The sequence below is a fragment of the Callorhinus ursinus genome, unplaced genomic scaffold (genome assembly GCF_003265705.2).
Source record: "Callorhinus ursinus isolate GAN/ISIS: 27379988/994484 unplaced genomic scaffold, GSC_fseal_2.0 scaffold42, whole genome shotgun sequence".
Taxonomy (NCBI): Eukaryota; Metazoa; Chordata; class Mammalia; order Carnivora; family Otariidae; genus Callorhinus; species Callorhinus ursinus.
In genome coordinates, this window is record NW_027397104.1 from 3,550,688 (window position 1) to 3,573,688 (window position 23,001).

The following is a 23,001-nucleotide window of genomic DNA, read 5'->3' on the forward strand; positions in this document are numbered from 1 at the left end:
GGGATCTTGTATGGATATGGCTATGCCATATGGAGGGGAGTGGAAGCTGTTAGTAGATGATTTCTTCCAAGATTTGTCGTGAAGGTATTCCATTTAGTCTGCCTATACCTATTAGATTTATGAAGGATCTCTTAGTTCTTGCATCAGTGTAGCCTGATTTTTTAGTGGGGTTAATAATGCATCTCTTAATGAATAACCAACCACAAGGGGTTTTAAAAATGTTATTGGTTCTAATGAGAGACGATGGACTCTGAAAAACAAACTGAGGTTCTAGAGGGGAGGGGGGTGGGGGAATGGGTTAGCCTGGTGATGGGTATTAAAGAGGGCACATTCTGCGTGGAGCACTGGGTGTTATGCACAAACAATGAATCATGGAACACTACATCAAAAACTAATGATGTAATGTATGGTGATTAACATAACAATAAAAAATTAAAAAACAACAACAAAAAAACAAAACCTTGCTGGTAAATCAATAGCTTAAAAAAAAATGTTATTGGTTCTAGGTCTCGTCCAGTGTTAGGGCAAAGGTCCTTTGAGCAAAAGTTCTCTCCCTCACATGTTGAAACTGCCCCTACCGTCTGTTCCCTGCTCTGGACTAGGTAAATGTCTCGGCAAAGGAGAACTGTACTCCGAGAGCATAAAAAACCCGTGCAAAGACCCTGGCGTATTATATAAGTCACTCTTACTAACATGCAGTCATTTAGCCCAATTTTCAGAGGAAACCTCACATTTTGTCCTTGCTATTTCTGGGCCCCCTATATAGTCATTAATGTCTGAGCAAAGTATCCATTAGAGGGCTCTGGGTGCTGAAACAGACTGGGGATGCAGGATGTCTACCATTTTTATTCAATTGAGCTTGTCCATCTTGTTGAATGAGGAGAATCTCAAGGCCCTCTCTTGGTGTGAGGGATGCAGATTGTGGAATAGGAGCATATGGGGAGTGGTGGGGAAATACCTACAGAAATCCAAAACCTTGCACTTGTCTAGTACTATGGCCACTGCCAAAGAGTTTTGTGAAGATGTGGAGGGCCCAGCCAGCTGGAAAGATGCCAGTGGGGACAACTGCTATATCCACCATGCCGACATCTACTCCTGCCACTGGCCTTCATGGTTAGTGCTGGTCTTTAACATCTCTGCTGGACTTTTGGCTGAATGTCAAGAATTAACAGTGAGGGGGCAGTCCTGCCAGGTTTCTAGCAGAACTTAGCTCTCTTTCTTTTCCCCTCTCTTGTCTCTCTAACCTTAGTCTGGGGCCCGCAGGTAGATAAAAGGGATGTCTTTAGTGTTCCCACCTGTAGTCCTCAATCAGTGTTAATGACAGTCATCTACTGCACCCATTCCTTTAATCCCAGATTTATCCCACCTCCCCTTAACCCCATCCACCCTGCCAAGAGTTCTTCATTATTTCTCCAGCAAGATTTGGATCAATACCTTCACCTTTCTTCAAGGTTGTCCTCAGACATCATCAAATTATTTTCTCCCCTTTAATTCACTCTCTCTCCCCACCAGTTTTTCCAGGAGAATTTTATTGGAGAAGGTTTCAACCTTTCTAGATTTTCTCCTGCTAAACTTTGTGTCAGGCTTAGCTGTGCCTGTGGATCCTCCCTATCCAGCTCACTAAGTCAGGTTCTCTTTTTTATGCAGATAACTCCTGCTCTCTCACTTCTAACAAATCCTTGTCCACTTTTTGAAGGGGAGATGACAATTTTCTCTACACCTTAGCTTATTCACTTGTAACCAAAATGTGGTTTTGCTCTTGATCAATCAATAAAGAAATCAGTACATTTAGAATGTTATTGAGCAAATATATTAAACTCTGCCCTTTGATGTGTGCTTGAGGACATATGAAGGGCTTTATAAATAGGCTTGCTTTCAAGAATTTTAGTCATGTTAGAGAAACAATATTAACATTCATGTGTCAATAAATGAGTATGTATGCATTAATCTTTATAGTCTGCCTACACCAAGGAATTAAGGAGGTTTATAATAAAAGATAGCTAGCTCTATAGGATGTTACAATAATCATGAATGATCAAGAGCATGTAATAGATAATTAAAAAGGAAACCCAATTTAAGTTAAGTTGTTGGACTTGAGTACAAATTTAGAATTGGGCTTCCTAGAAATTAAGAAAAAAGAGAAACATGCATTATGAAATTTCTCATTATATATATGTCTTATCATAGGATACATACCATTTTGCAAACACTGAATTTTTTTTTAGGTATTGCATACTAAGAAGAATCTGTCCATTCATTTACTTATTGTACATATGCTCTGTTCCAGGCACTGTGGGTATGAAGTGTACAAGAAAAACAAATTCTCAGTCTTCATGAGGTTTTTAGTGAAGAGAGAGGGTCAACAAACAAGTTAGTAAATAAAAAATAACATTGGGTAGTGATGAGTGCTCTGAAGGCAAATATAGTGGACTAATGGGATAGAGAGTGTTGGGGAGACGGTGGGGAGGTCTGTTTGGGGAGGTGACATAAGAGCAGTTATCCCAAATGATAAGAGTGAACCATGCAAAATGCATTTCATGAGAGGAAATAGCAAGTTCCAAGGCCCAGAGGTAGGAAAAAACTTGATATATTTACAGATATATCTCCAGTAATACTGGAGAAAACTTGTACACAGCTGGGGAGGGATACAGCAGTTGTGTGAGTGGCAGGGGACTGGTAAGAGATGAAACTAGAGAAGGTAGCTGTGTTTGGCTTTGTAGAGATTTGGACTTTTTTCCTCCCCAACTGTGATTGGGGAGCTTTTGGAAACTTTGAGCAGGTAAAGTTTTGTTAGCTTTTTAAATGTCTAATTCTGATTCCCACTAGCTACTATGTGGAGAATAGCCTGCAGGAGGCAAGAGTAGAAGCAGGGAAAATAATTGGGTCTTCTACTGGAGTCCCTATTGGTACTATTGCAAAGGTCTGAGTGAGAGAAAAGGGTGGCTTGGTTCAGGATAAAGCTAGTAAAGGTGCTATTAAGTGTTCAGGTTGAAGCAGAATCAACACGACTTGCTGATTAGCTGCATGATGGGAATAAGAGAGAGGAATTGAGATTGTTCTAGGTTTTCAACTTGAGCATATGGATGGATGATGATCCATCTTTTGAGATAGTGAAGACTGGGCATAAGGTGGTTTGGAGAGCAAAATTAGGAGTTCTGTTGTGGACATGTTCAATTTGAGTTACTTATGAGATAACTCAGTTGAGATATAAAGTAGACATTTGGATCCATGAGTTTGGAACTCAGGGATGTGATACACATTTGGGTATCAGCAGCACTCTCAAGTTGTGTCTATCACTGTTTCAATGGAGCACTTAAATTAACGGACCAAGTTTTCTCTCTCTCTCTCTCTCTTTTTTAAAGATGTTATTTGACAGAGAGGGAGAACACAAGCAGGGAGAGCAGCAGGCAGAGTGAGAAGCAGGCCCCCTGCTGAGCAGGGGGCCCCATGCAGGGCTCGATCCCAGCACCCTGGTATCATGACCTGAGCTGAAGGCAGACGCTTAACCAACTAAGCCACTCAGGTGTCCCTGGACAAGGTTTTCAATGGGGGTTAACATAGTAACAATTTTCTTTGCTTTTTTTAAAGATATTTTTACTTATTTAGCTGACAGAGAGAGATTGAGAAAGAGCACACAAGCAGGGGGAACAGCAGAGGGAGAGGGAGAAGCAGGCTCTCCGCTGAGCAGGGAGCCTGATGTGGGGCTCGATCCCAGGACCCTGGGATCATGACCTGAGCCAAAGGCAGATGCTTAACTGACTGGGCCACCCAGATGCTCCTAGAAACAATTCTCAAATGGCCACCTGGTGACTGTATTGGCCATGGTTCTCCAGAGAAACAGAACTAGTAGGATATGTATATAAACAAACAAATAAATAAAGAAGATTTATTATACAGTATTGGGTCATGTGGTCCCCAAATCTGCAGTTCGCAAGCTGGAGACCCAGGAGAGCTGATATGTATGTAGTTCCAGTCTGAGTCCAAAGGCCTGAGAACCAGGGAAGCTGATGGTGTAAATTCCTGTCTGAAATCAGGCAGGCTTGAGACCCAAGAGCCTTGTTTTGGTTGTATTTCATTGAGAGCCAATGTTTTGGTGTGAGTCCAAAGGCTAGAAAAGACCAGTGTCCCAGCTCAAACAGGTAGCAGTTTCCCCTTATTCAGCCTTCTTGTTCTACTTAGTTCTTTAGTTGATTGAATGACCCACCCACACGGAGGAGAGCAATCTGGTTTACTCAGTCATCTTTTTCTTCTCCTCCTCCACCTCTCCTCCCCCGCCCCCATCTCCTCCTCCTTCTTTTTTAAAAGATTTTATTTATTGGGATGCCTGGGTGGCTCAGTCAGTAACTGTCTGCCTTTGGCTCAGGTTATGATCCTAGGGTCCTAGGATCAAGTCCCACATCGGGCCCCTTGCTCAGCGGGGAGCCTGCTTCTCCCTCTGCCTGCCGCTCCCCCTGCTTGTGCTCTCTCTCTCTTTGTCTCTGACAAATAAATAAATCAAATATTTAAAAAAATAAGGTAACTTAAAAAAAATAAAGTTATTTTACTTATTTGAGAGGAAGAGAGAGAGCGCAAGAGCAAATGTTAATCTCATCCAGAAACACTCTCAAAGATACACTCAAAATAACGTTTGTCCAAATGTCTGCACCCCATGCTCTGGTTAAATTGAAACATAAAATTAATCATTACAGTGACAATAGAACATTACATCAAATTATAATTCTGTGAGGAGTGTGTGCAGCTAAAACAAGGAGTTTTCTGGTGATCTAACCTGTTATAAAGTTAGAACCTGTAAATTCCAGAGGCAGGCCTGGCTTGTGTGACAATAGTTGTTTTTTCTGATTATGAGAGAATTTTAGTTTTTTCTCATAGAACTTTAGATTTTAAGCAGAGCTGAATCCAGTTAGTCTGCCAAAATGAACACTAGATAAATAAATTAATTGACCTAGTGAATCAAGTAATTCATCAACCCATTAGACATTTATGAAGATTTTTTAATTTGCCAGATAATACCATTAGGTCACAGTCTACTTGGGAGACCACCACATGAACCAGGTAAACTGTGTTTCAGTGCTAGTGTTTGGCCACGATCAAGGTATGAGGATGGGGCTACAGAAGAACAAAGGAGGAAGAGAAAATTCTGATGGAGAAAGGGGTGGTGGTCAGGGAAGGATTCACTGAAGAAGGTAGGCCAAGGTTTTGCTAGGTGAAGAAGGAGGCAGAGGAGTTGTATAGAGAAAGGCAGGGGGATATGGGAGGGCCTGAAGTGTCTAGACAGAAGTAAGAAGTTTGGTGTGACTGATACGTAGGGTGCACAGTATTTGAGACCAGTTGGGCCCAGAGGCTTCTGAAGGACCTTGTATTTCTGCCTAAGGAGTTTGGGTTCTCTCCTGCAGGCCAGCGTGTCTCCACCTTCAGTGGGCACAAGAATCACCTGGGGAGCTTGTTAAAAGTGGGGATTCCTAGGCCTTCTCTCTAAGGAGATGGATGCAGTAGGTCTGGGGCTCAGGAAGCGACAGCTTAATGAGTTCCGCAGCTGATTCAGGTGCAGTTGGTTCACAGACCCTACCACCACTATGTGCTATGAAGCCTTTTCAGAAGAGGGAGTGACATGACCTGATTTATTTTTAGGAAGATAATTCTGCCAACTGTGTGGAAAATAGACTGACTTCACTAGCAGGGAAAATGTATAGGAAGTTGCAGCAGCAGGCATCCCAGTGAGATTATGATGAATGGGGCTAAAGTGTTAGGGGGGTGAAGAACTCAATCTAAGAGACGTCTCTGAGTTAGGATACACAGTTGACCCAAGCAGGAGAAGGGCTGAGAAGAATGAAGGTTGGCTCTCAAGTATCTAGTTTGGAAGAATGAATGGTTGATAATGGCTGGCACTTGGGGCGCCTGGGTGGCTCAGTCGTTAAGTGTCTGCCTTCAGCTCAGGTCATGGTCCCAGGGTCCTGGGATCGAGCCCCACATTGGGCTCCCTGCTTGGCGGGGAGCCTGCTTCTCCCTTACCCACTCCCCCTGCTTGTGTTCCCTCTCTCGCTGTGTCGCTCTCTGTCAAATAAATAAAATCTTTAAAAAAAAATAATGGCTGGCACTTGGTAACTATTTGCTGAATGAATGGGTGAATAAATATAGGACAAAAAGTAGGTGAGTTGGAGTAAGAAAGGAAAATTCCATTTTAGAGGTTATATTTGAAGTTAATACAAGAAATATTGATTTAGTATTGGTGAGGAAAGCTCATGCAGTATCTCCCTCCAAATTGGAGATATGGATTTGGAAGTTAGCATAGAGATAGTTCTTGAAACAATAGTAGAATCTGAGACTACTTATCAAGAATCCCTGTCTTACTGTGCCTCTCTCTGTCAAATAAATGAATAAATAAAAAATCTTAAAAAAAAAAGAAGATACAAACCTTATAGAGAAGAAAGCCAAGCATGCAAACATTTTGGTGTGTTTTATTTTATTTTATTATTTTATTTTTTTATTATTTGACAGAGGGAGAGAGCATAAGCCAGCGGGTGGGGCAGAGGGAGAAGCAGACTCCTTGCTCAGCAGGAAGCTTCTGGATACTCTGGCCAGGCTTGATCCAGGAACTCTGAGCAGAAGGCAGACACTTAACTGACTGAGCCACCCAGGTGCCCCCTTTTGGTGTGTTTAAAGGACAGACAGAGGAAAACTGGTAGAGAGAGAAGGTAGCTGAAAAGAAGTTAGAGGATGCACAGGAGGTATGTTATGAAAAGTTCTGAAAATAAAGGAAAAATTGCAGGAAGTATGTGTGCATGTGTGTGAATGTGTGTGAGTGAGTGAAAGTGTGTGTGTGTGTGTGTGTGTGTGTGTGTGTGTGTGTGTTGGAGGGGCATATTGGGACTATGTTGTCAGTCTGACTGTTGAAATATGTTCTGCTAAAACTCTTAAGATACAGTTGACCCTTGAACAGTGCAGGGGTTGTGGCACCAACAACCTGTGGAGTTGAAAATCTGCCTATAAATTTTGACTCCCCCAAAACGTAACTACTAATTACCTACTGTTGATTAGAAGTCTTATTTTTTTTTAAAGATTTTATTTATTTATTTGACAGAGACACAGCAAGAGAGGGAACACAAGCAGAGGGAGTGGGAGAGGGAGAAGCGGGTTCCCCACGGAGCAGGGAGCCCGATGCGGGGCTCGATCCCAGGACCCTGAGATCATGACCTGAGCTGAAGGCAGACGCTTAACGACTGAGCTACCCAGGTGCCCAGATTAAAGCCTCATTGATAATATAGTCTGTTAATACATGTTTTGTATGTTTTATATATTATATACTGAAATCTTACAATAAAGTAAGCTAGAGAAAAGAAATTGTTATTAAGAAAGTCATAAGGAAGAGAAAATACAGTTTTAATACTGTACCATATTTATTGAAAAAAAATCCATATATATTGTTCAAGGGTTAACTGTAGTTTGCCAGATTTAGCTCTCTGTTAAGGTCATTTTTGAATCATGATAGAAAGGCCAGGTTGGTCAACAGCATAAAGAAATTAGTAGTTTTTCTATTTGTTATAGCTGGAGGAAAGTACTTATTTCAAGTAAAAGCTATCTTAACTTATTTAGACGTGAGGTGGGCTAAGACATCTTAACCCCCCATCCCCACAGCATTTGTTTCTTTATAGCATTTAGGTTATAATTAGCCTTGTTATAGAATTCTCTCTCTCCTATCTGTTAAGTTTCTACAGAGTTTGAAGATATATTAGTACACCCACCAGTAGATGTGACAGTGCCCATCTTACTTAAAAAAAAAAAAAGATTGTTAAAAAAAAACCCTGCTAGTAATTTTGGCAAAGACAGGGAACTCATTTTAATTTTAATTTTGATTTCTACGCCAGCCCAACACTCTTGAGATGGTTATTGGACATTTGTGTTAATATTTTTTTCCTGTAAATTCTGTTAAGGATTGTTGTCCATTTGTGTTTTAGGTCTTAAAGGTATTTTGGATTGATAATTGCATGTTCCTTATATATTAAGGACTTTAATAACCCTTTGTTATATTTGTCATAATCACTTTTCCAGTCATCAGCGGTGGAAGGGAAGTGTTAACAGTTTTAAAAACAGGCTTTCCATCAAATTTGGAGCCTTCCCATCCAGGCTTCTTGGCCTCTGGCCTTTACCCTTTTGTCTACATTTTTGGCAGGTTCTTCAGCTGGACCCAAGGAAGTTCTCCTTACCGAATGAGTGTCCCTTGAAAATAAGGGTTCCCCCTTGAAAATAAGCTGAGGATGAGCTCATGGATCATATCATGATTTAACTTCCTGTCTTCTCTCCCAGGTATCAGGCAGACATACCTGGAACTATGGTGACACCTGGGATATGTTGGGTTTTCTTGGAGCTGAATCCCAGGAGAGATGTTCTGAAGTCCTGTCTAAAATGAAGACATGCATGTATTCATGTTTATTGGATAAACAGGAGTCCAGCCATTTAAGTATAGACTTTCTTTTATGACTTCTTTTAAAGTGTTAAATTCAGCATTAGATGATTATGTAAAAAAAAAAAAAAGAAGAATCAGTTCCACTGGAGAAGGGAGAGATGAGAGTTACTATTGTGTCATTTTTCAAGTGTCATTTTCTAATAGTTTATTTTTGGTATTTTTGTTGTATATTGACCTTGTTTATTGGAAAATTTGATACATTCCCTTATTTATAGATTGTCTTTTCTGAGATAGGTTTTCTTAGTAGTGGTGTTTGTTTTTCCTTAAATGGAAGAATTCATCAGTGAAACTAACTGTATCTGGAGGTTCTTTTGTGGAAAGATTTTTAAATGATAGATTTGGTGTCTTTAATAGCTACAGCTTTATTTGGGTTTTATTTTATTCGGTTTCTTCCTGTATCAGTTGTGGTAAGCCTTATTTTCCTAGGGGTTTATCCATTTCATCTTCTTTTTTTTTTAAGATTTTATTTATTTACTTGAGAGAGAGAGAGAGCATGAGTGGGAGGGGTGGCAGAGGGAGAAGCAGACTCCCCGCTGAGCAGGGAGCCTGATGCGGGGCTGGATCCCAGGACCCTGGGATCATGACCTGAGCTGAAGGCAGACACTTAACCACTGAGCCACCCAGGCACCCCTGTCCATTTCATCTAAACTTTCCAATTTATTGGTATAAAGTTGTTCTAATATTCCATTAGTATCTCTTTGATATCTGCAGGTCTTGTAGTGAGTCAGTCTTCATTTTAATTTTTGTTATTGGTAATCTGTGCTTTTTCTCATTTTTCTTGATTAGTCTTGCTAAATAAAGGATCACCAGTTTTTTTTAATACCATAAGCAATGTTTTCCAACATTTTATTTTATTTTAAGATTTTATTTATTTATTTGACAGAGAGAGACACAGCGAGAAAGGGAACACAAGCAGGGGGAGTGGGAGGGGGAGTGGGAGAGGGAGAGGGAGAGGCAGGCTTCCTGCCGAGCAGGGAGCCCGATGCAGGGCTTGATCCCAGGACCCTGGGATCACGACCTGAGCCGAAGGCAGACACTTAACGACTGAGCCACCCAGGCGCCCCAAAGGATCATCAGTTTTATTAGTCTTGACCGGAAATCCCTCGATATTAGGCTCTCTTTCCTAGGCCTCCCCTCCTCAGGGTCTCGTCTACTTAAGGCCAAGCTGCTTCTGTAGGCCCCGACTCCTGTGTTTTCTCTCGGTCTCCATGAGATTACTGGCTTCTCTGCCTCTAGCATCTGTTCTCTGCCTGGCTTTTCAGCATTCCCACCCCCCTGACCCACTACAACCCCTACCACGCTAAGAATCATCATTTCCTTGAGGGGAAAAGAAGCAAAGAATACTGGACTCACTATTTTCTTTGAAATCTTGGCCCTTCAGATCCTGGCTATTTTGACAGGTCTCTGTCTCTGATATATTTAAACAGATGGCTTAAACTTTGTACCCTGTAGCTATCACCGTCCAATTCCATACCCTGCCCTCCCAATCTGTAGGCAGTCATTACTTTCTGTGTCTATAGATCTGTTTATTCTAGACATTTCATATTAATGGAATCATATAATATGTAGTCTTCTGTGACCAGCTTCTTTCACTTAGTATAATATTTCAAGGTATATATAACCGTGCTGTAGCTTATATCAATATTATGCCTTGGCAAATGGTCATAATCCTTTCTAAGTTTGGATCAGCTTTCAATATTTTTTTCTTTGTGCTTCCAATGTTGTGAAATACCTTTGAGAGTTCCTTTAACTTGTATTTTGTTGTTGTTTTTGTTGTTTTTTGTCAGTGTCACTTCTTCTGGTATGTCCTCATGCTTTTGTCATAGCCCCTTTCATGTTCGAGAGCATCATAACTACCTGCATTAACTAATCCTTGCAATCTGGGTTCAAATTTCACAGCAGCATCCTTGTTTGTGCTAGCTACTTAATCGTATAGTTTAACATTAATCAATTTATGCCGACATCTGAAACCCTGGGACTAATCTTCACTGGCAATAAAAGGCTTTTTTCCGGTCTCGCTGTAATTACATTTTTCTATCAGTATGGCAGCTAATGTTAACACTTTGGCTTGAATGCTAATTGAACTAATTTGGATTATCGTTGATTGCAGCCTTCAGTCCAAAGTAGGTGTGCTCCTTTCAACCATAATTGGCTTTCTGTTTCTACCACAATTTGAACTAAAATATGTTAGAGAAATTTTACCTTTTTTTCAAAAATTTTTTAATTTTTATTTCTTTTCTTTCTTTTTTTTTTTTTAGAGGGAGGAGGCAGGGACAGAAGGAGAGGGAGAGAGAGAATCTCAAGCAGGCTCCACGCCCAGCGCAGAGCCTGACCTAGGGCTCAATCTCATAACCCTGAGATCATGACCTGAGCCGAAATCAAGAGTTGGCTACTTAACCAAGTGAGCCACCCAGGCACCTCTACCTTGTTTTTTATATTCATTATATTTTATCAACATAGTTTATACCACAGCTTCATGAAAGCCTAGATCTCATCCTGTCTTTTGCTTTTCTGTTACCATTTTTCAAATCTAATCGCATCCAATTTCACTTCCAGCATTATCACTTTTTGTCTCTTTGTGGCACTTTAATCCTTGTTGTAAAATATTACATGAATTTATCAATGGGGGGCAAGGAGGCAATGCAACTGTACTCTTTTCTGTCTGTGGAAGCGATGAATAACAAATGCTCAGTGTTTCATTACTGACAAACTTTGAAAGAAGTGATGTCACTGGTCACTGATCATGCTGTCCATCTGCTATGTAGTGATTTGTGGGCTGAAGGTTAGCAGCAAAAGTTTGCACTTTATGTGATGACTCACAATTAATATATATTGGTAACTGAAATTTGAATGGTGGTAACTGTTTTGTTGAATGGCTGGTGTTAATTTAACTAAAGCATGATAACTGAAATTTATACATGTTGGAACAGTGCAAAGTCTGGGATGCCTATAATCTATTTCAATTAATCATGTATCTTTCAGCCTCATCTGCTTAACAAAGTTAGGTCTTAATCTAACTCTGAATATTTTATTTGAGGCAGACTTGAGGCTCTACCATTCTAGCCTTTGAGTTTAAAAATTATGGTAGCTGTTCTGATTCTGTGATTGTCTTCTCAAAATGTGGTCTCCTCCTTGCCTCCTACCTCCACTGATGAGGCCTTGAGCAGCTCTGCATCTGATACATGTCATTTCCTTTTGTGGACAAAACAGCAAAGCCTTCCCTATCTCTGATGTTTCCTCTTCTCTCTTTCTCTATGTTTTTGTGATTTAGAATTGCCCTCCAGAAACACATGGCAGCCTTACCTGGCTTTATAGCTCTTACCTTCCAGCCAGGAAAAAAGTTTTGCCTTAGCACCCACTGTGTCAGCCAGACCCTGCCTCTCTAATGAATAACTCATAAACACTGAAAGCACTATTTTCCCTAAAGAATGCCTCATAGTGGCTGTTACAACCTCTCTTTCAAACCGCAGGCCAACCTTTTATTTTCCCCTTAAAGAATCTAAGTTTCAAAAACTCTTCTTTAGTATTTAACATGAGCTTCAAAGGCTTACAAAGGAAAAAAATTTCCTGAAGAGGTTCTGTCTCTTTTTTCTTTGGAACCTTTGAGGCATTTTCAACATGACAATACGTTTTAAATGGATCCAGAGAGATTCCTTGTGGTTCTTTTGTGTCTCCGAGCACTTAGAACATGGCTAGGCACAGAGGAAGCATTTAACAAACGTTTGTCACTTTATTAATTGAAATGACAAGCTATAGGCATACTTTGATTTACACATAAATTTATTTCTGAAAATTATTTTTTTGAGGATGGGGAGGGAGACATGCTGGATTGGCAGGAGGGAAAGAAAACTTGCTCTGAGATTATTAAGGTAGGTCCTCCTAGCAGTGACAAATTCAGATGTCTTTTTGATGATGCTTTTGAAAATGAGTGGTTTGCAGGCAAAAATATCTTTTAAGTCCATATTTTAATTATTTGCTTCAGATGTGATAGCTATCTATTAGTGAAAAGCTTTTGCAGTCAAAAGGAAGGATTAGTATTTAAAAAGGTAAGGCTGTGAGACTTGGGAGAAGGTGTTGTAACTTGTTCTTTGAAAGGGAAAAGCATAAAAACTAATGGGAATTTCTTCTGGAGACATGCTTGTGGCCAGGCTGTCAAGTCCTTCTACTTGTTGAAAATTTGGGCTATTTTCCTTATCATTTTGTCTCATCTATGATAACTTTGAATCCAGTAGACACCTAAGTGTGTATGTAGTGAAGGTAGCCTTTTTACTTCTGCTATTATTTCTGAGCAGCCTGAAGGCCATTTAATGGTAGGGACCAAATCCACTGGGTAGTCTCATCTTTGTTTCCGATAGCCCCTAGCAGAGAAGGGGCCTGTGCACACAATAGGTATCTAGAAGTGTTTATGGAGTGATTAAATCATGTCTTCTTGGGGTGCCTGGGTGGCTCAGTCGTTAAGCGTCTGCTTTCGGCTCAGGTCATGGTCCCAGGGTCCTGGGATCGAGCCCCGCATCGGGCTCCCTGCTTGGCGGGAGGCCTTCTTCTCCTTCTCCCACTCCCCCTGCTTGTGTTCCCTCTCTCACTGTGTCTCTGTCAAATAAATAAATAAAATCTTTAAAAAAAAATCATGTCTTCTTTATCAGTTTGTAAGATCCACTCTGGGAGAATCAAAGATCAGTAACAAGATCAGTTCAGGGCCCAGCAAGAAGGATCTGAGAGCTCATGGCACCATGTCATGAGGTTGGATTCAGAAACAGAAAAGCATGACTCTAGGAATTCCTTTATGACATGGTTCATTACATGATTCAGATAGTGTAAGGTAAAATGCGTAATACTAATGCTAATCCACTGCAAACAGCACAGCTCAGTGCTTACTTAATTTGGTTTTTGTTCATTTATGTTAGTTTATGTTTAGATGAAATGTTTCTAGAAGGCAGTGTGTAGGACTTATAGGCTGAACTATGAACCCCAAAATTCATGTTGAAATCATAACCTCCTAGTACCTCAGAATGTGAGTGTATTTGGATATAGGGCCTTTTAAAGATGTACTTAGGGAAAAATGAAGTCATATAGGTGGGCCTTAATCCAAATATGACTGGTATTCTTATAAGAAGAGATTAGGACATGCATGAAAGAAGATCATGTGAAAACACCAGAAAAAGATGGCCATCTGCAAGCAAAGGAAGGAGGCTTCAAAAAAAACTAACCTGGCTGACATATTGAACTTGAACTTCTAGAACTGTGAAGAAATAAATTTCTGTTGTTTAAGCCACCAGTCTGTGGTATTTGTTATGACAGCTCTAGAAAATGAATGCAAGAGCTATTTAAAATTCTGTGAATAGTGTCAAGTCTCAAGACTTATGTAAAATAGATGCCTTTGGGGGGCAGGTAGAAATGCAACAGATAGACAGAACTTTTTTTTTTTTCTTTCTCTTTAGTGACAGGTATGATATTTAAAGGTCACGAGTTGAATCAGGTTTGGTCAGACAGGATCATAGATTTATTATCTTATTTTACGTATGAAGATCTCTTATCTCCCTCAAAATAAGTCTTTGGTGGGAAGTGGGGGGCAGGAGGGACTTCTGGCCCACTTTGATACCATGGAGGGTTTAGTGGAGATGATGTTGAGAAATGACCTTGGAGAGAGATTTGGAAATGATCAGTATCTACTATTGTCTAGTCTAAAAGCAGTGACTTTAAATAACAGAGTCTATAACTGTACCTCTGTCCTATTAACTTTCAGGGAAAAATAAGGTTATAATACTAGAACACTCAATATATATCTGTTTTTGCCCCCACCCACTATTGCAAGACTTCTTGCCCTGCTGTTAGTCTCCTTACCCCCCACCTCCTCTTTGTTTCAAGTGATTCTCAGGGAGAGATTCTTCCATAAACAGAGGCTTCTCCTGATCTCTATTACTGTCTATCTAATTGTCTATTATTGCTAACAATATAAAGACCTGTTTAATATGTTTCACAAGTTTTAAGGTAGTTTGGATGTTTAAGTTTGTTTACATATATTTCATAATAAGACTAATATAATCACAATAAAAGAAAATTTGGAAAAGAGATAAGAGAAAAAAAATCACCTATGGCCTCACCATTCTAAGGCAATTGCTAGTATTTGATTGATTTCCTTTCAACCTTTTTATTAATTGCATAGGAATTTTCCTCCAAAAGTTGTAATTCTAATGTATACACAAGTTTCTATACTCCTTTAAAAAGCCTTAATATTGTATCATGAGCCTTTGTCAATGGTACAATAATTTCCTTAAATATCATTTTAGTGATATGTAATATAGCATTGGGCTGACACAATAGTTTACTTATCAGTTTCCCAATTCTTGGACATTTAGGTTGTTTCAAATTTTTAAAAAATAGTTATAAACAACATGGATGTCTTTGACAATGGATATGTTTGAACATACTTTTTTTTTCCCTCCCTGTTTTGCGTGTCTCCCTTAGAACACATTCCCATTGTCTGAATTATTATGTGAAAGGGCAGGCTCAATTTTCTGCAGAAGCTTTGAGAATGTCCTACTGTTGTTGATAAGATCTGCTATAGAGAATTTGTATAGAGGCCACTCTTCTCATTTTAACATGTCAAGATCTCCATGGACTTGGGAGTATTGCCACTGCCTTTTGGGGGAATCATCTATCCAGTTTGTTGTTAGTATATTTTGCTTGATAAGTTTGCAGGGTTAGTCTGGTGAAATTCAAGATAAAGATGGGATCGCAGTGTGTCTAAGACTAACATGAGGAGTTGATGGAATTTTACCTCATATCCTCAGTGACACTTCATATATCAGTGAAGGAGAGTGTGAGCTCAGTAAAGCAGACACAGAAGCAGCTCTTTTGCACTAACCGGGAGGAGACGCTGAGTGTGCAGACTCAGTAACTGTGTTACTGGGCTGTGGGTCTTGCTTGGGGAACAAGATATCAAGTTTTCCTAGAGTTAGGGGGAGTGTTTCTTTCTACCCATTGTATTTCCTTTGTTCTGGATAATCTTCTGATTGTTGTTTGACTTCTTTGTTTTCTTTATACCAGGATGGTGGCAGCGCATCATGTAACTCACTGTGTTTGCCTCTTTACTCCAGCAATGAGGAGGCTACTCAAGGAAGAATATACTGCTCTACTTTGTGGGCTGACTTCACTCCCAATGCCATTTTGCTTTCCTACTTTTTTTAAAAGATTATATTTATTTATTTGACAGAGAGAGACATAGCGAGAGATGGAACACAAGCAAGGGGAGTGGGAGAGGGAGAAGCAGGCTACCCGCGGAGCAGGGAGCCTGACGTGGAGCTCAATCCCAGGACTCTGAGATCATGACCTGAGCCAAAGGCAGACACTTAACAGCTGAGCCACCCAGGCGCCCCGCTTCCCTACTTTTATTTGCTCTTTGCTTTATCTTTTTATTTTGGACTTATTTTCTCTTGTAACATGTTTACATATTTCTAAGTAACCTTAAATTTGTTTTAGAATAAGTCATGTTTTGAATGAAGATTGAGGGGTTGGCTTTTGGGGTTTAGGAATTGGTCCAGTCCATTTAGTGTGAACTTGCCACTAAGAGGTCACTCATCTTGGGTCCAGTATCTGGATCTGACTGATCCATAACCAGACAGTGGATCCTGATGACTCAAACTCAGTGCTATCTTTGAGGTCCTGTCATTAAAAAATCCAGCCCCTTTGAATCTCTCTCCTCCTCTACTTTGTGCCTTTTCACAATGCCAAGCAGAGTTAGGTAATATTTATTCAGGGGTTAAAAGCCCAGTTACACTTATGTATACTTATCCCTTTTGTCTTTTCTGCCGCTTTATGTGTTTTATGTCTGTACTGGAAACCTATAAAAACTAGTTTTGATCTAAGGAGAAGTGAGGATTTAGCTATTAGCCTGGATTATTCAGCTAATTAAATGTTACACTTTAATAATTTAGAGTTTTGGAACTGAGCTTTGTATACTTAGTAACTTTTATATCATTGAGTTTCCCAGCATTTTTTTAAAGATTATTTATTTATTTATTTGAGAGAGAGAGAGAGCATAAGAGGGGGGAGGGTCAGAGGGAGAAGGAGCCCAGTGCAGTACTCTATCCCGGGACTCCAGGATCATGACCTGAGCTGAAGGCAGTCACTTAACCAACTGAGCCATGCAGGCACCCCTTCCCAGCATTTTTTTTAAAACAATGAACTTACCTCGTCTTCCCTGAGGAAGCTCTTGAAGGTAGGGACCTCTTCTTCTTTGAAGCCCTCACAGAACTGAGACCGAGTCATTGTACAGAGCAGGAGCTCAACACATGTCTGCTGACTTGAATACTCTCACCTCCAAATAGGCTTGAGAAGTAAAGATCCTAAGGAACAGAAAGCAGTACTGCTAATAAATATATATAGGATTGATAACCTTTACCAAAGACTCCACTTACTCAGTGACGGCAAGGAAAGACCCACCCACTAGAGATGTCATGCTAGGTTCTCGTTTAAATTCCATTTGCGATCAGAGGAGCTTGTTAAATTTTAAGACTGAAAGGTGTTTGTATGAAGAGTGCAATGGAGATTGTGCTTTCTTTTAATTTGGTAAATGTCATTTCTATTCAGTTATTTGGAATTAAATTACAGATCTTTATATCAGTGAGAAACATCCAAAATATTGCACATATGGTGACAATAAGAGCAAAAGTTTGTAGTCATGGCAGGCTAAGAGGTTTTGATTTGAGGTGAAAATATGATTTCTTTGGAAATCCCTTCTAATCCACTAGTATGTTTTCTTAATTTTCTCCAGTGACTCAAATATTTTGAGAGCATATGTAGGCCGAGCCATTTGAGCATTTAGAAATAATAACTGTACTTTGGGTATCCAGCTCATTACTGTGATATTCCTTGAGAACAAAAGACACAGAAAAGGGATTTTTTTTTTTTTTTAAAAGGTACATTTCATTCAGGTGCATTAGATCCTGACTAGGGAGCTAAAATAACCCATTTTCAGGGCTCTTCAGAGTGATTTGCTGCATTTGCTGCAGAGTAGCTCTGATCCGGAGAAAGGGTTTAAATAACCCCATCAATGATCATCCTTTTTCTCACTTGCTTTTTTCTGGGCACTTTCTTGTCATTATAATTGATGCTTTCTTGTCTATATCTATTGTTAATAAAATAGCTTCTTTCTTTTGGTGAAGGGGAAAGGTCGGATATGTGGCCTTTGGATTCCTGATGATGGACAAATATTCACACATACTGTCTACTGCTGGCAAAATAACCCAGCGAAACTGGACATCCAAGGTATGAGGTATCTGTGTTTGAACACACTGCACAGGACTTGCAACTGTCAGCCATAGTCACATGGGAAATGAGTTCTTTAATAAAATAATGTTTTATACCTATGTGTAACCACTAACACAACAGTTTCTTTGATTAGAATAAAAAATAATTCTGGGTGGGACTAGAGTGTTAGCACCACATGTGAAATTCATTCACTGTTGTTCATATTCAATTTTGTGTAGGAAAGAGTTGAAGCCAGAAGGGTACAAAGTGCCACAGGAGGTCATTTAAGTGGTTAACTTGATAAAAACAAGGGCTTTAATAGTAGAATCATCCCAAACTTTGTAAAAAGAAAGGATATGGCTGTGAAAATCTTTTATATCACAAGATGTTTTCTGGTCATCTTGTGACAAAAGAATGGTCCTTTTTAAAGATGTATTATACATTTTTATTTTTCAATAACTATTCCAAATTCACTGACCTTTTCTGTGACAGTAATAGCTACTTAAAAAAAGTTTATTCTGCTTCTTCAAGGCAAGGGTGATATTTTTATCAATGAGAGAAAATATGTGCTTTTCAAAAGAACTCTTGCTATGGAGAAACATCTTGAAAATGGATGTTTAGAAATGTTTCTCTCATTATATGATTTTGTGGTTGAAAACAATGTATCTCAACCACAAAACCTGGATAGTTCTGTACTTCAAAAACCAGAGTTTTCTAACTGGTATGAAAGTTTCCAGAAGAGAAAGTCAGTGGGTGTGATTAGTTTGTAAGAACTGATTGACTTCAGAGATGCCTTGATATTTATGAACCCAATTTCAACAAAGGCCTTTCCATAGTTGGTTGTTGGGATTAAAAAATCATAATGTTGAAAATATCTTTTCTTCCACCTGGACCTATTGTCTGTATGAGTTAGGTTTTCAGCTATGCAGCCATTAAAACCAACTTTTATATATGAACATAGCATCCAACATGAATTTTTAGATCATAGAGTTGAAAAAGTCTCTTAAAACAATGAATAATAAATGAATATCATTCAAAAATTTAAATATTTTATTAATATTTTAATGAATAAAAAGTTTAAAAAATTAGTCATAAATTTAAAATATTAAAATATTTACATTCATATATAAAATGAAAGATTTAAAAGTTATATTCATGTAATTTATAAATAAATGTAATTATGAATACAATTTATAAATAAAAAGCTATTTATGGAAAGTGTAGTTAAATCTTTTTACTGTTAGGGATGTATAATCAAAAAAGTTGAGAGGTCACTATTCTATACATGTAACTGAGTCTCAATCCCAGATTCCCAGGAAAGAGATGATTGGTTTAGTTGGGTCACTGTCTATCTCTGATCCAATCATCTGTGGCCCAGGGAGCAAGGTGGTATAATTACAGGCATCCAGAATAGCTGAGTGTTTAGGATTTCAGTCATAACCAATACATGATTTCATGGAGCAGCAACAATTTATTATCACATGAAAATATTCAATATTGTTATATTTGTCTCCTGGCAAGTATCTATTCTGCTTAGTACCAGCCTGACTCGTCTCACCTCAGAACATATTTTTCCAGTCATCTTTACTGATGAATATTGTAAACTTTGACAGTGAAAATGCAAACTCAATGTAAATAGATTGTGAAGTGAAATTGTCACTCTTACAAACATTTAAGGATTTCATGAGGTTGAAGAAAATGATGTTGCTCAGATCACATACAAATGAGGTTTGGGATAGTCAGGTAAGTCACAACTGAAGAGAAAACCAATAAGGGTTATGACATCATAGATCCTCAAAGCAAATGATTTGAATAGCAAAGGTAGGTATTGATAATGGTAAATTAATATGTCCTTGAGTATTTTGAGAAGTTACCCTCTGTATGATCTTACAGCACAAATTAACCATGAAGTGAAGGATATTACATAATGCTATTATACTCTTTTTGTTAAAAAAGTTGTGTCTCCTATCATATTTTAGTTGTTCAAACTCAACTATTTGAGTTCTTCAAACTTAGTACATAGTTGTGCCCATTAGAATCTAATTTAAAAAGTAGAGATAAACTTATTTTCTTAAATTTTAATTTCATTTATTAAAGATAAAGCCCTAATCAAATGTTTTCCCTTAGTTATTTACTATGGGATTTTGTTCCTTATTTGAGGATCTGATGCTCAGTTTACTGGCTATAGGGCTGACCCTCCCGAGAGCTGTGGGAGGAAGTAGTGTTTTGTACCTAGCCCTTTGTACCTTCTTTAATCCCTAATCATATGCCTCTTCAAACCTGATCCAGCTTGAAGCCTCATCCTTCAGAGTCTTTCTGGGTTTCTGATTTGTTGATGTGAAAAATTAATTTGAGCCAAGGTGTTTATAAAAGACAATAGCTCAAAAAGTTACTCTTTTCTGAAAATACCTTCGTTACCTAAAAACCAAGAGGTGAAATAGGAGAGGTTTGGGGATTAGGCAGGGGGCCTTTTCTGTTACCTGTTGCCCTTTGCAGAAGGTCAGTTCTGCTGTCACTTTATCTCTGCACCACCAATTCCAATACCCCTGTGTGCCCCTGGGGTGGGATCTTTGCACACTCATGCCCGCATTGACATTTTGGCCCTAACCATCCCATAGACTAGGAATGGCAAATAGATTTCATCTCACGTGCCAGCTCTGATCCATTGGGAGTGACTGCCTGGAGAACTACAATGAAAAGGTTTCTGGTACCATGCCTAGTTCAGCAGGACAGATTCTATTGATTGATTAATGATGTCTGCCATGGTCACTGGAGGTGGGGTGGTAGCACACACACCACATTCTTACTATCTTTGTCCTAGATTGTGCCATGGCAGTGAATATTTCTGCACCATATCATGGAAGTCATTTGTCACCATGTAGCTCTTAAGTGTTTACCAAGGCTCAGGGTTTACTATTAAGTTCTCATGACCCCCAGCAGGTCCTGTTGTGCATCTTATATATATGCCTATGACTGTGCATATAAGATTAGTAGTACCATCGTGGTGTGCAGAGAATGGTTCATTATTCCTTCTTATGCCAAATACAATTAATTTCATTAAAGGGAGCCTTGCTTTCATTAGAGAACCAAGGTATCAAATTGTCAAGCATCATGCTCTAGATACAAAGAATATTTCAGATTTGGTCATTCATCCTTTAAAACATACCCAGAGTAGACATTTCTGTGCAACTCAAACTTAGGGAAGATATTATCATTTTTTTCCGCTGTCACTTCCAACATGATGTGCTTTTATACCTTCTGTACTGTCAGAGAAATTTGAGCAGCTTTCAGAGTTAGAAGCTTCGGGGACAATTCTGTTAGGAAAAAATCCCAGGGGGAAACACTAAGGGTTAAAGACCCTTATTTTAGCCAACACACACGAGAACATTAGGAAGTAAATGTTTGCTGTGGTTTTATTGGATTCTAGTTAGCTTCACCCCTGAGCCCCAAGGTTCCTGTGGGAATGAGGTGTGCCTCATCAATGTGTAGTCTTTTTTAAGCCTGCACTCTCATGGGACGGTCTCAGAACACTGTTGTGGTTAAAATAATACCATCCAGTCATTTAAAAATAAATTCCAAAGGTCTCAGCTCTTGACTTTCTTCAACTCTGCAAGGGGAGATAAGGAGACCATAGTAATATATCTTTGACATCTCCTTTTCTCTTCCATCCATTTCTCTTACATTGAAGCAGTTCCCCCATCGCCCTCACCTCAGCCTCCCTCCAAAAACTCTGCATCCACTGTACCACTTCTCGCCCCTCTGCCTCTTGTCATCCTCACCAGCTCTTTTCCTCTGCATTACAAGGTCTAAGAGAGCTTATTTAGCCAAGCAGAACCAATCCTGTCTAGGGGGTGGGGTGAAGAGGGTCAAGACAGAATTCTCTTAAGCATGGAAGGAAGAGAAAGGCTGAGAACCGGCATGAACTATTTCCCTCTCATCATGTACTTCATGTACATCCCTTAGAGATTTACTCTCAGGTTGTCATAGCCTGGATTGTGTTGCAGTCACTGGGAAAAGCAGGCTTGGATGACAGCTTTCACACTGAGTACTCTACAGTCTTTTCTACCCCTCACCTGGGTCTGCCTTTGGGAATGCATTGCTCCTGCTGTGTCTCTGGGGGTTGGGAGCTATTGCTCTGGGCCATACGTTTCAGTAACTGACTTGGGGTTCCCACCAATCTGTTCTCAAGATGCATTTGCCATGGCCTTTTCCCCATTGGCGTTGGGGGATGTCCCCTCTAGAGGGCACCTGTTGAGATGGCTATCTTTCTCTTCTACTTCTCAATGTACTCTTCCAAAGTGGTTCTTGAGTTGCACATTCAGTTGGTAATTTAGCTCCAAACTCTATGTTTTATTACAGTGTGAGGCAATTTGGGGTGGGTAAATTATAGCTAAGAACCTTACTAACTAGTCCATTGCTTTAACAGCCCCTGTTTTGTGTCACTTCTAGAGCTGCTTTTAAGCCCAACCCGACCTCACTTTAGGTGCAGCCTCTCAGGTGGATTTTAATGTTTTCTCTTCTATCTCCATTTCTAGCTTCTTGATCAAGTTTTCCTTTTATTAGTCCTCCCAGGAGAATTTCCCTTTGTTCCCTTTGCTTGCTTTTCCTTTATCTCAAACTTTTTCTTTCTTTTTTTAAACAAAACATTTCCTCATTATATATGGAAGTCAAAGATGCATGCTTACTATAGAAATTAGGAAAATACAGAAAAGTGCAAAGACAAACCATCCACAATCATAGAAATAGCCATAGTTAAAGCCATAGTTAAATGAATTTCCTTTGCTTTTATGTAATTGCAAATATGCTGAATATTTGATATGTATTTTGCTTCTTCTCCTTATCTTTTCTTCTGATTTAATCTGTACCAACCCCTAGCAAAGTCATGATGTTGTTACATTGTTGTTTGCGTGTGCATGTGTACACACACACACACACACACACACACATTGTAATTGGTGTCTTTGGATAGGTGCTGAACTCCTGTATACTCTACAACCTGACTCACAACACTCTACATTTTTGCCTCCTTTTACTAGACGGTTACTTTGTTCTTAACCTGTTCTGCCTCCTCTTCTCGACCCTTATGGATATATATGGATTCTGACTGATTAAAGGAATTATTAAATGGTGTCCAGAGCCTAACTTTACATTGGCTAACAGATAACACTATGTACACGTAAGAGGGAGGCCCACTTTTTAATAATTGCCTATTGATCCACTTCCCATGGTATTTGGAATCACAATCTGTACTCTCCTCAGTCTTAGCTCAATTCCTTATTCCTAAAAGCCTG

At 39.3% G+C, this 23,001-nt stretch overlaps 1 protein-coding gene across 1 annotated transcript in view; it reads left to right on the forward strand.

Moving 5' to 3' along the window:
* The first annotated feature begins 8,444 nt into the window (after nt 1-8,444).
* The window catches only part of LOC141370683 (uncharacterized), a 266,080-nt gene continuing 251,523 nt past the window's right edge, over nt 8,445-23,001 (forward strand). The window contains exon 1 of the mRNA XM_073881469.1: nt 8,445-8,455. The gene's annotated coding sequence lies outside the window, so the exon portion shown is untranslated. The remainder of the gene's footprint in view (nt 8,456-23,001) is intronic.